Source organism: Panulirus ornatus, chromosome 51 (genome assembly GCF_036320965.1).
Source record: "Panulirus ornatus isolate Po-2019 chromosome 51, ASM3632096v1, whole genome shotgun sequence".
Taxonomy (NCBI): domain Eukaryota; kingdom Metazoa; phylum Arthropoda; class Malacostraca; order Decapoda; family Palinuridae; genus Panulirus; species Panulirus ornatus.
The window spans coordinates 3,813,776-3,827,811 of NC_092274.1; the positions used below are offsets into that span (position 1 = coordinate 3,813,776).

Consider the following 14,036-nt stretch of genomic DNA (forward strand, 5'->3'; position numbering starts at 1 on the left):
GGTGTTTGTGCGGTGTTGTAGGGGGTGTTTTGGGGGACTTTTTGATGGGGGTTTTGGCTGGTTTGGTTGTTTTGGGGTTTGTAGGTGGTGTGTTGTGTGTGTTGATGGGGGTTTTTGTTTTTTGATGGGGGTTTTGGTGTGTTTTTGGGGGTGTTTGGGGAATTGGTGGTGTGTTTGTGGTTTTTGTTTTTTAGGTGGTGTGTTGTGGTTTTGGTTTTTTAGGGAGGTTGGTTGTGTGTGTTGTAGGGGGTGTTTGTGGTGGGGTTTGTGCGTGTTGAAATGGTAGGGTTTGATGTAGGTGCTGGGGTGTGTTTTTAAAAGTGATTGTTTGTTGGTGATTTTTAAATATTGTTTGTTAAGTGTGGCTTATTGCGTCTGGAATGGGCGTGTGTTGCGGGGGCATTTGGGTTTTTTAAAATTGTCATATTTGTGTTGCGTAAATGATAAAAATTTTATATATATATATATATTAAAATTATAATATAATTTTTTTTAAAAATCTGGCTCAGATTTGTTGGCCGGCGTTTAAAATTTCATATATACATTTTTTTTGCCATTTTTTTTTTCGTTACCTGAACTGTTTCGTCAAATGTAGTTTTGTTGTTGTATGTTTATCTGTTGTTGTATATTATTTATCCAGTGTGATAATATGGGGTTGAATTGAAGACTTATTGTGGAGAAGTTGAACATAATAATACAGTGTGTGTGTGTGTGTGGATGTATGATTTAGGTTTTGTAGGGGTGTGTGGGATTTATTTTGTATTGTGTGTTTTTTTTCCTGCTGGAAAAGTGTTATTAATCAATGGGGGAAAAAATTCGAGGGTCGGTCTCCCCCCGCCCCGAGTAAGGATGGAAACCGTGTTAAATCTAAAAGTGCCCTCGAATTGCACTGGAAAAGAACGGTTGTGAACAACTACTTGATACTCAAGTGACACTTGAGTGTGCAGCTGAACTATATATATATATATATATATATATATATATATATATATATATATATATATATATATATATGTAGACTTGACACATACTGTCCATTTGTGGTGACCAAGGTGTTCGACGCATTTGAAACAAAAGATGTGTGAACCACGACTCGAAGGTCTACACTTAGGTTTGGAATTAGTTTAAAATCAATAGTTGAACATAATGATCCTTCAAAGCCCTGCTGTGTGTGAGATAGGAGGTATCTCTAGAGATAAGTGGGCACGGACTGCTAATCAGTATATTGGAATGAACTAATTAAGAGTAATGACTTATTAGGTCACGAATGAACCACTTTTAACGAATTACCTGTTTAGCTGGTTTATATGTTGATCATTGGTGAGGTTTTTAACTATATATTTCTCAGTCAGTATCTTGTACCCATTGTGCAATATGTTGTCTTTCTCAGCAATGATCATTGAATGTTTCTCATTCTTCAATGTGTAATTTTTCTCAACGTTGACGTTCATACATTTAACCCTCTTTCATATATATTTTTTCTCATTGTGTTTAGCTGTGTGTATGTTAATTACAGTCAACATGTAGCGGGAAAAGCAACCTTTTGAACGTACCGATTAAATTTTCCATAATCAGGATCTGTATAGATTTATAGTAAAGTTTTATATAGATTATAAACATTTTGTCACTGGCGTATGATTTGTATAGATACATGTAACGTAGTGAAGTAAATATATATGAATGTTTTAGGTCATCAAGTCAAGACGTAATGATCACATCATCGACTTTCTCACAACGAAAAGTTGGATGGAAAAAAAAATATATATAAATATATTTATTTTGAGTTAAGTTAGTTACCGGAAGTGTACAGCCCTGCCTCCAGGATAACAGGATTTATATATCAAAAAATATTTTTTAGAGTAGACACATATTTTTTTTTTTATATATTCTGAGTGAGGTTGATGCTCTCCGGCTGAGTGAGGTACAGGGGTTGTGTCTCCTGGGGTTATAACCTCCTCGTGTACGACGATTTTACCCCTTGTGTGTGACAGACTTAACCCTTCCACTGTAATTGAAGTGGGTGTGGGTTGATGGGGTTGTGATTGATGTAGGTGTGGGTTGATGGGGTTGTGATTGATGTAGGTGTGGGTTGATGGGGTTGTGATTGATGTAGGTGTCGGTTGATGGGGTTGTGATTGATGTAGGTGTGGGTTGATGGGGTTGTGATTGATGTAGGTGTGGGTTGATGGGGTTGTGATTGATGTAGGTGTGGGTTGATGGGGTTGTGATTGATGTAGGTGTGGGGTTGATGGGGTTGTGATTGATGTAGGTGTGGGTTGATGGGGTTGTGATTGATGTAGGTGTGGGTGATGGGGTTGTGATTGATGTAGGTGTGGGTTGATGGGGTTGTGATTGATGTAGGTGTGGGGTTGATGGGGTGGTTGGTGTAGGTGGGGTTGATGTGGGACTATCTGGTCGATAAAGGTGACCAGTTACGTGAGTGGGAGGCGTCGTCCTATATTGACTTACAAAAATGACCTGAACCTGATAACAGAGAACTCCCTGGACCAGGCGGACCTGAAAAGGACCTGATAAGGGATTTGTGAGGGACGGGACCTGGTGATGAAAAGACCCCGAGTAGCGAGCCAGATAAAGGATGGAGCTGGTGAGGCTATCCTATGGGAATAGGACCTTGGTAGAAGGATCCTATATCTTTTTTTTTAAACCCTGGACAGTAGGGGAGGGCGTGATTGAATAGGATATGAGGAGGTGAGGAGGCTACTCGTCCCTGTAGGATGGACTCCATCACCATAGGACGCTTATAGTGATGGAGGCTGATTTGATGGAAGTGGTGTGGGGGGTAGGTATGTGAGGGAAGTGTGGGGGTAGGTATGGAGGGAAGTGTGGGGGTAGGTATGGTAGGGAAGTGTGGGGAGTAGGTATGGGAGGAAGTGTGGGGGGTAGGTTATGGTAGGGAAGTGTGGGGGTAGGTATGGTAGGGAAGTGTGGGGAGTAGGTATGGGAGGGAAGTGTGGGGGGTAGGTATGGTAGGGAAGTGTGGGGAGTAGGTATGGGAGGAAGTGTGGGGGTAGTATGGGAGGGAAGTGTGGGGAGTAGGTATGGGAGGAAGTGTGGGGGGTAGGTGTAGGAGGGAAGTGTGGGGGTAGGTATGGGAGGGAAGTGTGGGGGTAGGTATGGTAGGGAAGTGTGGGGGTAGTATGGGAGGGAAGTGTTGTGGGGTAGGTATGGAGGGAAGTGTGGGGGTAGGTATGGTAGGGAAGTGTGGGGGTAGGTATGGAGGGAAGTGTGGGGAGTAGGTATGGGAGGGAAGTGTTGTGGGGTAGGTATGGTAGGGAAGTGTGGGGAGTAGGTATGGGAGGGAAGTGTGGGGAGTAGGTATGGGAGGGAAGTGTTGTGGGGTAGGTATGGGAGGGAAGTGTTGTGGGGTAGGTATGGGAGAGAAGTGTGGGGGTAGGTATGGGAGGGAAGTGTGGGGGTAGGTATGGTAGGGAAGTGTGGGGGTAGGTATGGGAGGGAAGTGTGGGGGGTAGTAATGGGAGGGAAGTGTGGGAGTAGGTATGGGAGGGAAGTGTGGGGTAGGTATGGGAGGGAAGTGTGGGGGTAGGTATGGGAGGGAAGTGTGGGGGGTAGGTATGGGAGGGAAGTGTGGGGGTAGGTATGGGAGGGAAGTGTGGGGGTAGGTATGGGAGGGAAGTGTGGGGGGTAGGTATGGGAGGGAAGTGTGGGGGTAGGTATGGGAGGGAAGTGTGGGGGGTAGGTATGGGAGGGAAGTGTGGGGGTAGGTATGGGAGGGAAGTGTGGGGGGTAGGTATGGGAGGGAAGTGTGGGGGGTAGGTATGGGAGGGAAGTGTGGGGGGTAGGTATGGGAGGGAAGTGTGGGGGGTAGGTATGGGAGGGAAGTGTGGGGGGTAGGTATGGGAGGGAAGTGTGGGGGTAGGTATGGGAGGGAAGTGTGGGGGTAGGTATGGTAGGGAAGTGTGGGGGGTAGGTATGGGAGGGAAGTGTGGGGGGTAGGTATGGTAGGGAAGTGTGGGGGGTAGGTATGGGAGGGAAGTGTGGGGGGTAGGTATGGAGGGAAGTGTGGGGGTAGGTAGGAGGGAATGGTGGGGGTAGGTATGGTAGGGAAGTGTGGGGGGTAGGTGTAGGAGGGAAGTGTGGGGGGTAGGTGTAGGAGGGAAGTGTGGGGGGTAGGTGTAGGAGGGAAGTGTGGGGGGTAGGTGTAGGAGGGAAGTGTGGGGGGTAGGTATGGGAGGGAAGTGTGGGGGTAGGTGTAGGAGGGAAGTGTGGGGGGTAGGTATGGTAGGGAAGTGTGGGGGGTAGGTATGGTAGGGAAGTGTGGGGGGTAGGTATGGTAGGGAAGTGTGGGGGGTAGGTATGGTAGGGAAGTGTGGGGGGTAGGTATGGGAGGGAAGTGTGGGGGGTAGGTATGGAGGGAAGTGTGGGGGTGGGTGGAGCCTGACTGTGGGGATAAGCCGTGTGTCTCGTGTTACGTGTTTTTGTGTGTGGTGTGAGAGCGGCACACGAGGAGGAGGTGGAGGTGGGTGATGATGATGGCCTGGTTGTGTTGTGTTCCCTGATCCACGACGGACGAACTGGCTTTATGTAAACACGGTACGGATTACCTCCGCTGTACGATCACCCGGGTACGGTACACGGTACGAGCGCCCGGGCACGGTGCACGGTACGATCTCGGGGCACAGCGGTACGATCCTTGGGCGCGATCGTGGTATGATAACCCTGTGATCTTCGGCCATACGCCGGTGTCAGGTCAGAGGTCACATGGGTCGTACCGTCGTGGCCAAGGGTCGTTACCGTCGTGGTCAAGAGTCGTTACCGTCGTGGTCAAGAGTCGTTACCGTCGTGGTCAAGAGTCGTTACCGTCGTGGTCAAGGGTCGTTACCGTCGTGGTCAAGGGTCGTTACCGTCGTGGTCAAGGGTCGTTACCGTCGTGGTCAAGGGTCGTTACCGTCGTGGTCAAGGGTCGTTACCGTCGTACTGGTATTAGATAAATAGGTTTTATATAATCATTATTCACCATGATGACGTACCGTACCATTCTTCCATCTGGTGAATAACGAGGTCATTCAATATTCACGATGGCCTTCATGTTGCATTCATTGGCCGTTGATGAAGGATGGCGCTGTGCCCGGGGGGGGGGGGGTACACAACAGTGTGGGGGGAGGAGGTCACTGCACCACCCCCCCCCCATTTAGTCATTAGTGTTGCTGGTAGGGAGACGAACTACCCGTTATGACGGATTGAACGACGAAGCTCTGCATATTGTATGTGTGACCTTTCGTGTGTGATTCATCCACTCACATAGCCAGCCAGCGGTGACTGCCCGCCTGGGGGGGGGGGGTGAGGGGGGGTCGTTAAAGATGCAGATGTGGCCCTGGTTTGGTGCCCCACTTGACGCACGACGGTACGCGACCCCGTGACTGCGACGGGTACGCGACCCGTGAGTGCGACGGTACGCGACTCCGTGAGTGCGACGGTACGCGACTCCGTGAGTGCGACGGTACGCGACTCCGTGAGTGCGACGATACACGACCTGTGAGTCTGACGGTACATGACCCGTGAGTGCGACGGTACGCGACCCGTGAGTGCGACGATACACGACCTGTGAGTCTGACGGTACATGACCCGTGAGTGCGACGGTACGCGACCCGTGAGTGCGACGGTACGCGACCCGTGAATGCGACGGTACACGACCTTTGAGTGCGACGGTACGCGACCCGTGAGTGCGACGGTACGCGACCCGTGAGTGCGACGGTACGCGACCCGTGAGTGCGACGGTACGCGACCCGTGAGTGCGACGGTACATGACCCGTGAGTGCGACGGTACGGTCCTCAGATCGTAATGATGATGATGTCAGTTAGTCGGACCGTCACATGGAAGCGTCGTACCGTCGTGCTCAAGGTGCTGAGTGAGTCGTACCGCTGAAACACGTTATGCACGTAAACCTCCGACACTCAAACCATTTAGAAATTGATCCTCAAATTCAAATGTGTTGTTCTCCCTTCACTTTTGACGACGATTTGGGGTGAGGACTTTACCTTCCCTGAGCGGCCATGGGCCACTGGAGCAGCCATGGGCCACTGGAGCAGCCCACCCATTCCATTGGACATTATGCCGCCCCAGTATTGTGACGTCACGGCATTGTGACGTCAGCGGCGTTACGTCACAGCACCTCAGATGTAAACATAATAGCTCGGAGTTGCCGGTTAGCCATTTTCTAAGCGCCTGACCCGTCCCCTTCAGTTTTTCGTGTCGTTATTAGCGTTATCATCTGTCTCACAATGTAGTCGTAGTGTAAATAAGTTTTTTTATGATGATGTGTCTGATTTGTAAATGATAAATGTAAACCTTCTGTCCATAAGGAATGGAGATAACTGAGTTATAACACGGTGTGGACATCATGTTTCCTGGATGACGTGGGGAAGGACCCTTACCTACGTAGGTAGGGTAAGTGTGCGAGGCGCTTACCTTATAGCTGAGGTAGATGAGCTTTCTTCCAACTCTCTCTCCCAGCACACACACACACACACACACACACACACACACACGCACACACACACACACACACACACACACTCAGTAGTGAAGGTGTGGTGGTGGTGGAGGTAGAAGGGTTACGAAGGGATTTATGTTCGCAGAGATGTTGCTGGGGTGGGTTGGGGAGGTAAGGTGGGGAGAGGGTGTGGTGGTGGGAGTGCAAGGTTGCTATGGATGAGGGCCACTGTGGTCTTAGCTGTGACGCTGCTGGCCAAGGGTACAGTAATTATTACAAGGCTTAATACACAAGACCTTGACAGTATTAGCATTAAATGACGTTAAGGAATTATATATATATATATATATATATATATATATATATATATATATATATATTCCTATGAGTCCACGGGGAGATGAAACATGACAGGTTCCCAAGTGTACTTTCGTGTAATAATCACATCATCAGGGGCGACACAAGAGAGAAATATAACAATCAGTTGATACACAACGAATAGGTGTACTGGGAAGTTATAATGATGGAACTGGTGATGATGGAGACGGGATGGAGATGTCCTTGGCCAGTAGTATAGTGATGGAGTAGATTAACGATGGAGGCCATAACAATAAGATGAGATGCGTTGAACCAGGTAAGGTCAGGTTTAACGAGTTGGATGTTAGTAAAGCCATTGTCCATTTCGTGCGAGACTTCCCAAACCACCTTAGCCAGTCATTACTCACACCTTGATCCACTTACATACTTAAATATACCTAATATCTTACTTACCGCTTACTCTACACTTTTTTTATCTTTTTTTTCTGTGACTTCCTGTGATGTATTCATCATTATTCATTCACCTGTCCCAAATTTTTTCTCTCCATTAATTTTTCTCCCCGTACCGTCTCGTTCCGCTCCGTCCCTTCCCGTCTCGTTTCGTTCCGTTCCATCCCGTCCCGCGACCCGTTCCGTTCCGGCTAACTCACATGTAGAGAGGCCTTGTTTACAGTATGTCAATATGCTGTCTGCATTAGCCTCTCTCAGCGACGGTGGACCCGTGAGCTGCTGCTCTGAAAAGTTGACACGGGGAAAAGTTGTGAAAAGCTGAGAGAGAGAGAGAGAGAGAGAGAGAGAGGTAGCTCTCTCTCTCTCTCTCTCTCTCTCTGTCTCTCTGGGCGTATTGGTGTACACACGCTTCTGTTATTGATCACCTGCGTTACAGGTGTGTGTGTGTGTGTGTGTGTGTGTGTGTGAGTACAGGACACGTTCAAGAACAGACGGGGAGGAGGAGAAGGAAGAGTAGGAGGGGGGAAAGGACCTCCTGGACAATAACATGTTTACTAAATAGCGTCCTAGCTTCGTCTCTTCGGTGTATATCAACTGACTGTTATATTCTTCTCTTGTGTCTCCCCTGATGATGTGATTATTACACGAAAGTGCACTTGGGAACTTTTCGTGTTTCATTTTCCCCGTGGACTAATAGGAATATCTTGATCACACGCAAAATTGTGATCCTTTCCAATATATATATATATATATATATATATATATATATATATATATATATATATATATATATATACATACATACATACATACATACATATATATAACCCAAGACCAGGCCTCAGAAATTTCTCACAGCTCTGCCTTCATCAAGCACACGTCACCTAGAATCTAGCCTTGCATTGAGGTATGTCGTGAGTGTTTTCGCCACACGTCACACGAAGGGAGAGAGAGAGAGAGAGAGAGAGAGAGAGAGAGAGAGAGAGAGAGAGAGAGAGAGAGAGAGAGATGAGAAGGCAGATATTTAAACGTTAGCAGGAAATACGCAGCTGGTGGACGGATTGAGTGGCTTTGTTTTTTGTTTTTTTTATGAAAAAACGTCTGATTTGATGAGGTGTGTGTGTGTGTGTGTGTGTGTGTGTGTGTGTGTGTGTGTGTGTTAGTAGCCAGGTATAAGCAGGTATGTATGCTATGCCTGGGCAATATTTGTCCCGTTTTTTTTGTGTGTGTGGTGGGACAAGCGTTGTGTGTGGTGGTACGAGGGTATTGTGTGGTGGTTGTGAAGGGCGTGGTGGTACGGCGGTGTTTTGTCGTGGTTGTGAAGGGCGTGGTGGTACGAGGGTATTGTGTGGTGGTCGTGAAGGGCGTGGTGGTACGGTGGGGTATTGTGTGGTGGTTGTGAAGGGCGTGGTGGTACGGTGGGGTAGTGTGTGGTGGTTGTGAAGGGCGTGGTGGTACGGGGGGTATTGTGTGGTGGTTGTGAAGGGCGTGGTGGTACGGTGGGGTAGTGTGTGGTGGTTGTGAAGGGCGTGGTGGTACGGTGGGGTAGTGTGTGGTGGTTGTGAAGGGCGTGGTGGTACGGTGGGGTATTGTGTGGTGGTTGTGAAGGGCGTGGTGGTACGGTGGGGTATTGTGTGGTGGTTGTGAAGGGCGTGGTGGTACGGTGGGGTATTGTGTGGTGGTTGTGAAGGGCGTGGTGGTACGGTGGGGTAGTGTGTGGTGGTTGTGAAGGGCGTGGCGAGGTGGGGGAGGTTGGCCAGTTGTGTGGCGCAGTGGGCCACATGCCAGCCACACAGCTGGTCATCCCCTACCACAGCCACCACCACCAACAGTACAACCACATTACGACGCATACGAGGAACTAGTGGTCTGTACGCACTGGGCGATACGCCTCTCGGCTTGCGTATCATACGCCCTCATACGAACTGTTAAGCATGCACTGGACATACGCAATCTTGCTCTTTAGTGTGGCGGTGTGTCCCTAGCCCTCATCATTACGCATCTTCCCATCCTACCTACAGTTACGCATCCGTAAGTGGAGTGACGCAGTCCGTCCTAAAAGCGCTTCTAATCCGCCGCTGAGGTGGAGAAAATGAGGTGTTGGGTGCCACGCTCTGTAGCCTGGGCCAACACACACACACACACACACACACACACACACACACACACACACACACACACACATACACACACACACACACACGCTCAGTACATCGTCGTGTTGTTGTTGTTGTTGTTGTTGTTGTTGTTGTTCAGTACCTGGTCACGTGGCAGACCGCCAGTCATTATAGCATGTTGTTTATATTCACGCCCTCAAGCACGACGGTGCAACCCTTGGCCTTTGACCTGACCCTTGAGGGTCATCAGGTCGAAGGTCAGGCTGCCGGTTTAGGCCGTCATAGCCTGCGGTTGTAATGTCGTGGTCAAGGGTCGTACCGTCGTGGTCAAGGGTCGTATCGTCGTGCTCAGCGATCGTACCGTCGTGTTTGAGGGTCGTACCGTCGTGCTCAAGGTTCGTACCGTCGTGCTCAGCGATCGTACCGTCGTGGTCAAGGGTCGTACCGTCGTGGTCAAGGGTCGTACCGTCGTGGTCAAGGGTCGTACCTTCGTGGTCAAGGGTCGTACCTTCGTAGTCAAGGGTCGTACCGTCTTGCTCAAGGGTCGCACCGTCGTGCCCAGCGGTCGTACCGTCGTGCCCAGCGATCGTACCGTCGTGCCCAGCGATCGTACCGTCGTGCCCAGCGATCGTACCGTCGTGCCCAGCGATCGTACCGTCGTACCCAGCGGTCGTACCGTCGCGCTCGCAGGTGTAGAGCGTAACATGCAGGGACGAACGCATGAATGACGCACTCGGCCACTTCATTCATGCGTCCTTGATTTGCATGCGTGTCATGAGTGGTCATGCATGGCTTGCCTGCGGAGGAAGTTCAGCAGATCTTCTGCTCTGCCTGGCGGTGGCTGGGCGGGCGTCATGCGATGGTGGCTTGTGTGATGAAGGCACACTGGTGTGCGGGGGAGAGGGACGTGCATGGCATTTCCCATCACAAGAATGCATACTAAGGACCCACTTTCATATAGATAGATAGATGGATAGATAGATAGTTATATAGAGCGATAGATATGTATATATAGTTGACTCTGTCTAAAGTGTTTTGCAACATCATCCTGTAGCAGTAAATACAGAGGGACAGAGTTTAGGATATCCGGATAATCACATATATAGGGACACCTTTTTTGTGCCATATCCGGTTATTGATGTGTGTGTGTGTGTGTGTGTGTGTGTGTGTGTTCGTGGGATCGTGACTTAATGTGTTCTTGAAGCCACGCAGTCGGTGAACCGGTTGTACTTACTCGGTGAACCGGTTGTACCAGCCCGGTGAACCGGTTATACCTGCCCGGTGAACCGGTTATACCTGCCCTGTGAACCGGTTATACCTGCCCGATGAACCGGTTATACCTGCCCGATGAACCGGTTATACTTGCCCGATGAACCGGTTATACTTGCCCGGTGAACCGGTTGTACCAGCCCGGTGAACCGGTTATACCTGACCGATGAACCGGTTATACCAGCCTGGCGAACCGGTTAACACCCCCTTGTGCACGGCCCTTATGACCCAACCCCCCAGGGAGGCCAATGGCCCTCAGTCGTTGACCAGGACGAGACTGCACGACATGTACAACCCTTAGGGTCATGATGACCTCCTGCCCTTCGACCTGACCTGTGAGGTGTGAGCAAACTCCTCCTTCCTCCGCCACGAGCCAAGTAATTTAGAAAGACGTGCATTACATTTTCTGTGGCGCTAATAAGAGTTAAAAGTTAGATAGTAGATTACCAGTCTACATTTTCTTGCCATCCCGTCGATAGATTTCTCTTAAAACCATCAACAAAGGGACTTTATAAGAGTTCGTTCTCACATCCCAATCGGGATAATATCCCGGCACTGTATTCCACGGAGGATGGATCGTTGCCCTCAGCGGCTGGAACGCGTCCAAAACCCGTGCCGTGCTGGTCGTATTTCAGGCTTCAGTTCATAAGGTTTGCCTCCTGGTCCTTCCCCGTGAATCATCGGCCTGCGCTACACCGGTGGCCGGGAGTAGCCTCTCTTCTGCCGCCCCACCCTCTCCCCTTTTCTCTTAAACAGCTCTCCTTCTCGTGTTTTTTTTTTTTTCATTTTCTTTCTGCGAAGTGGAGGTTGGGTCGTTAGTAGTGCTCTCTCCTCTGTGTGTGTGAGTGTGTGTGTGTGTGTGTGTGTGTGTGTGTGTGTGTGTGTGTGTGTGTGTGTGTGTGTGTGTGTTCATGTCTCAGACGTGGAAGTATCCTGTTTCGATCTTGTCTTGGACCAAATCTTACTCAGAAGGTGTCAGATCAAAGACGTCAAGATATGTTTAGCCATTAAGTAGTTTGACTGTTAAATGCATGCGTAGTTATTCCTGGTAATCTGCGACGCCATTGGCCGACCCGCCGTAAGCTGCTACCCGATTGGTCGACCTCTTTAACCTGTTGACCCAAATTAACGTGACCCCAATTAAATCGTGGATGATGACGCCACCTCATGTGTGCGGCATTACCTCCATATCCTCATGAGGGAGGTGATCGATGAGGTAACCTCACAGGCGAATCGGTTGACCTCATTGCTCCGAGGGGAGAAGCCGGACGTGGCCTCCATGACGTGTTTGATACACGTCTAGTACGTGTGTGTGCGTATCGCCCAGACTCTTATACCTGTAGTTAGCGTGACTACAGCAGACGTATGTAATGTTATCTGCTGTTCAGGGGGACAGCAGCTGACATGTGATGGTCACCTGTCCTGGGTCATGACCTCTGGTGACCTTTCAGGATTGTCTGTGACCCATGATTGCTCACTGAACTCCATGGTACGCTCAAGTGACCTATGTTGCCCTTTGTTGACCATCAGTAACATGTCACCAAACGTATTTACATCCCAACCTTATTATTTGCATCCCAAACTTATTTATATCCCCACTTTATTTACATCCTAAACTGACTGAAGTCCCGACCTTGTTTACAGCTCAGTTGTATTTACAGCCCCAAAGATATATACACATCCCAGACTCACTTACACATCCCAATCTTATTTACACATCCCAATCTTATTTACACATCCCAATCTTATTAACACATCCCAAACTTATTAACACATTCCAAACTTATTTACACATCCCAAACTTGTTTACACATCCCAAACTTATTTACACATCCCAAACTTGTTTACACATCCCAAACTTGTTTACACATCCCATACTTGTTTACACATCCCAAACTTGTTTACACATCCCAAACTTGTTTTACACATCCCAAACTTATTTACACATCCCATACTTGTTTACACATCCCAAACTTGTTTTACACATCCCAAACTTATTTACACATCCCATACTTGTTTACACATCCCAAACTTGTTTACACATCCCAAACTTGTTTTACACATCCCAAACTTGTTTACACATCCCATACTTGTTTACACATCCCAAACTTGTTTACACATCCCAAACTTGTTTACACATCCCAAACTTGTTTACACATCCCAAATTTGTTTACACATCCCAAACTTGTTTACACATCCCCAACTTGTTTTCGTGCCCCACATATTTACGGTACGTGCTTAGCGTCACTTGTACCATCTGATCAAAGGTCACGTTGGAAATTAATTAAATCTCTTGAGTGAATTAATGGCAGTCTTATTATAGACGAAGGGATGGGGGTTCACCACACGCCCGCCACACACTATATCTGTCGCCGCTCTCAATACTGGGGGTTTCGAACTAGGGGTTCTGGCGTCGCTTGATCGCCTCAGGCAGCGATCCGTTCCTGGTAAGATCACCGGTTCGACTCCCATCAAGGTCGGGAGATTAACCATGCAAGAGAAAACGGCGTTTCGAACGTATTACCTTTACCAGCTGTTTCTCCGTACCACGTTTTCTTTATTTCCTATCTAACATTTTGCCTTTAATTCTCCCGTGCTTATCGCTTCTCCTGTTTTCTTGTTCTTATATTCATTTGCTCAAGGTTAGATAATGGTTGTTAGTGGTTATAACAACATTAGCTACAACAGCAACGGAAATCGCAAGATTTCACATTGAAAGTAACAGAACCACAACAGGACTGTTATAGGACCCGTAGCGCCATGGGCTTGTAGTGGCAGCAGGACTAACAGAAGCAGCAACGGTAGGAGCAACGGATAAAGCAGGTCCAACAGGAACAAAGACGCGTTAGACGCGTAGGAGCAAATGACATTCACCCACCGAGCGCTCGCTCGCTACCGTAGGAAGGAGCGAGGGAAATGATGGGAACATGGTATGGCAACACCTGCTGCTGCTGCCTCCCCCCCCCCCCCGACCCCCCCGACCTTAGCAACGTGGTCTCTATAAACTACCCCCCTCCCCCCCATCCCCCCTCCTCCCCTTCCCCCTCCTCAACCATTTCCTCCTCCCCTAGCCAATCCCCCTCCCTCTCCTTCTTCCCCTCTCTCTCTCTCTCTCTCTCTCTCTCTCTCTCTCTCTCTCTCTCTCTCTCTCTCTCTCTCTCTCTCTCATATCCCCTCCCCCCCCAGCCACTGCCCCTCTCCTCTCTCTCCTCCCCCCTCACCCCGTCATCTCCCCCTACCTCCTCTCCCCTTCCCCGTATTTAATCGCGTCAGGGAAACTGTTGTAGGTAACAAGGCGTCACTTTTCGTTCATGTTGTAGTGTGAATTGAATAATACAACTGATAAGAGTTGTGCCAAAATATACATCAAATTCATATATATATTTTTTTTTTTCATACTATTCGCTAT

At 48.8% G+C, this 14,036-nt stretch overlaps 1 protein-coding gene and 1 long non-coding RNA gene across 3 annotated transcripts in view; both read left to right on the forward strand.

The window, feature by feature from the left end:
- Positions 1-14,036, forward strand: part of Polr2H (DNA-directed RNA polymerases I, II, and III subunit Rpb8) — a 301,372-nt gene that overhangs the window by 137,258 nt on the left and 150,078 nt on the right. The gene's annotated exons all lie outside the window — the stretch shown is intronic.
- The window catches only part of LOC139764848 (uncharacterized), a 34,477-nt gene that overhangs the window by 7,680 nt on the left and 12,761 nt on the right, over positions 1-14,036 (forward strand). The window lies entirely within an intron of this gene.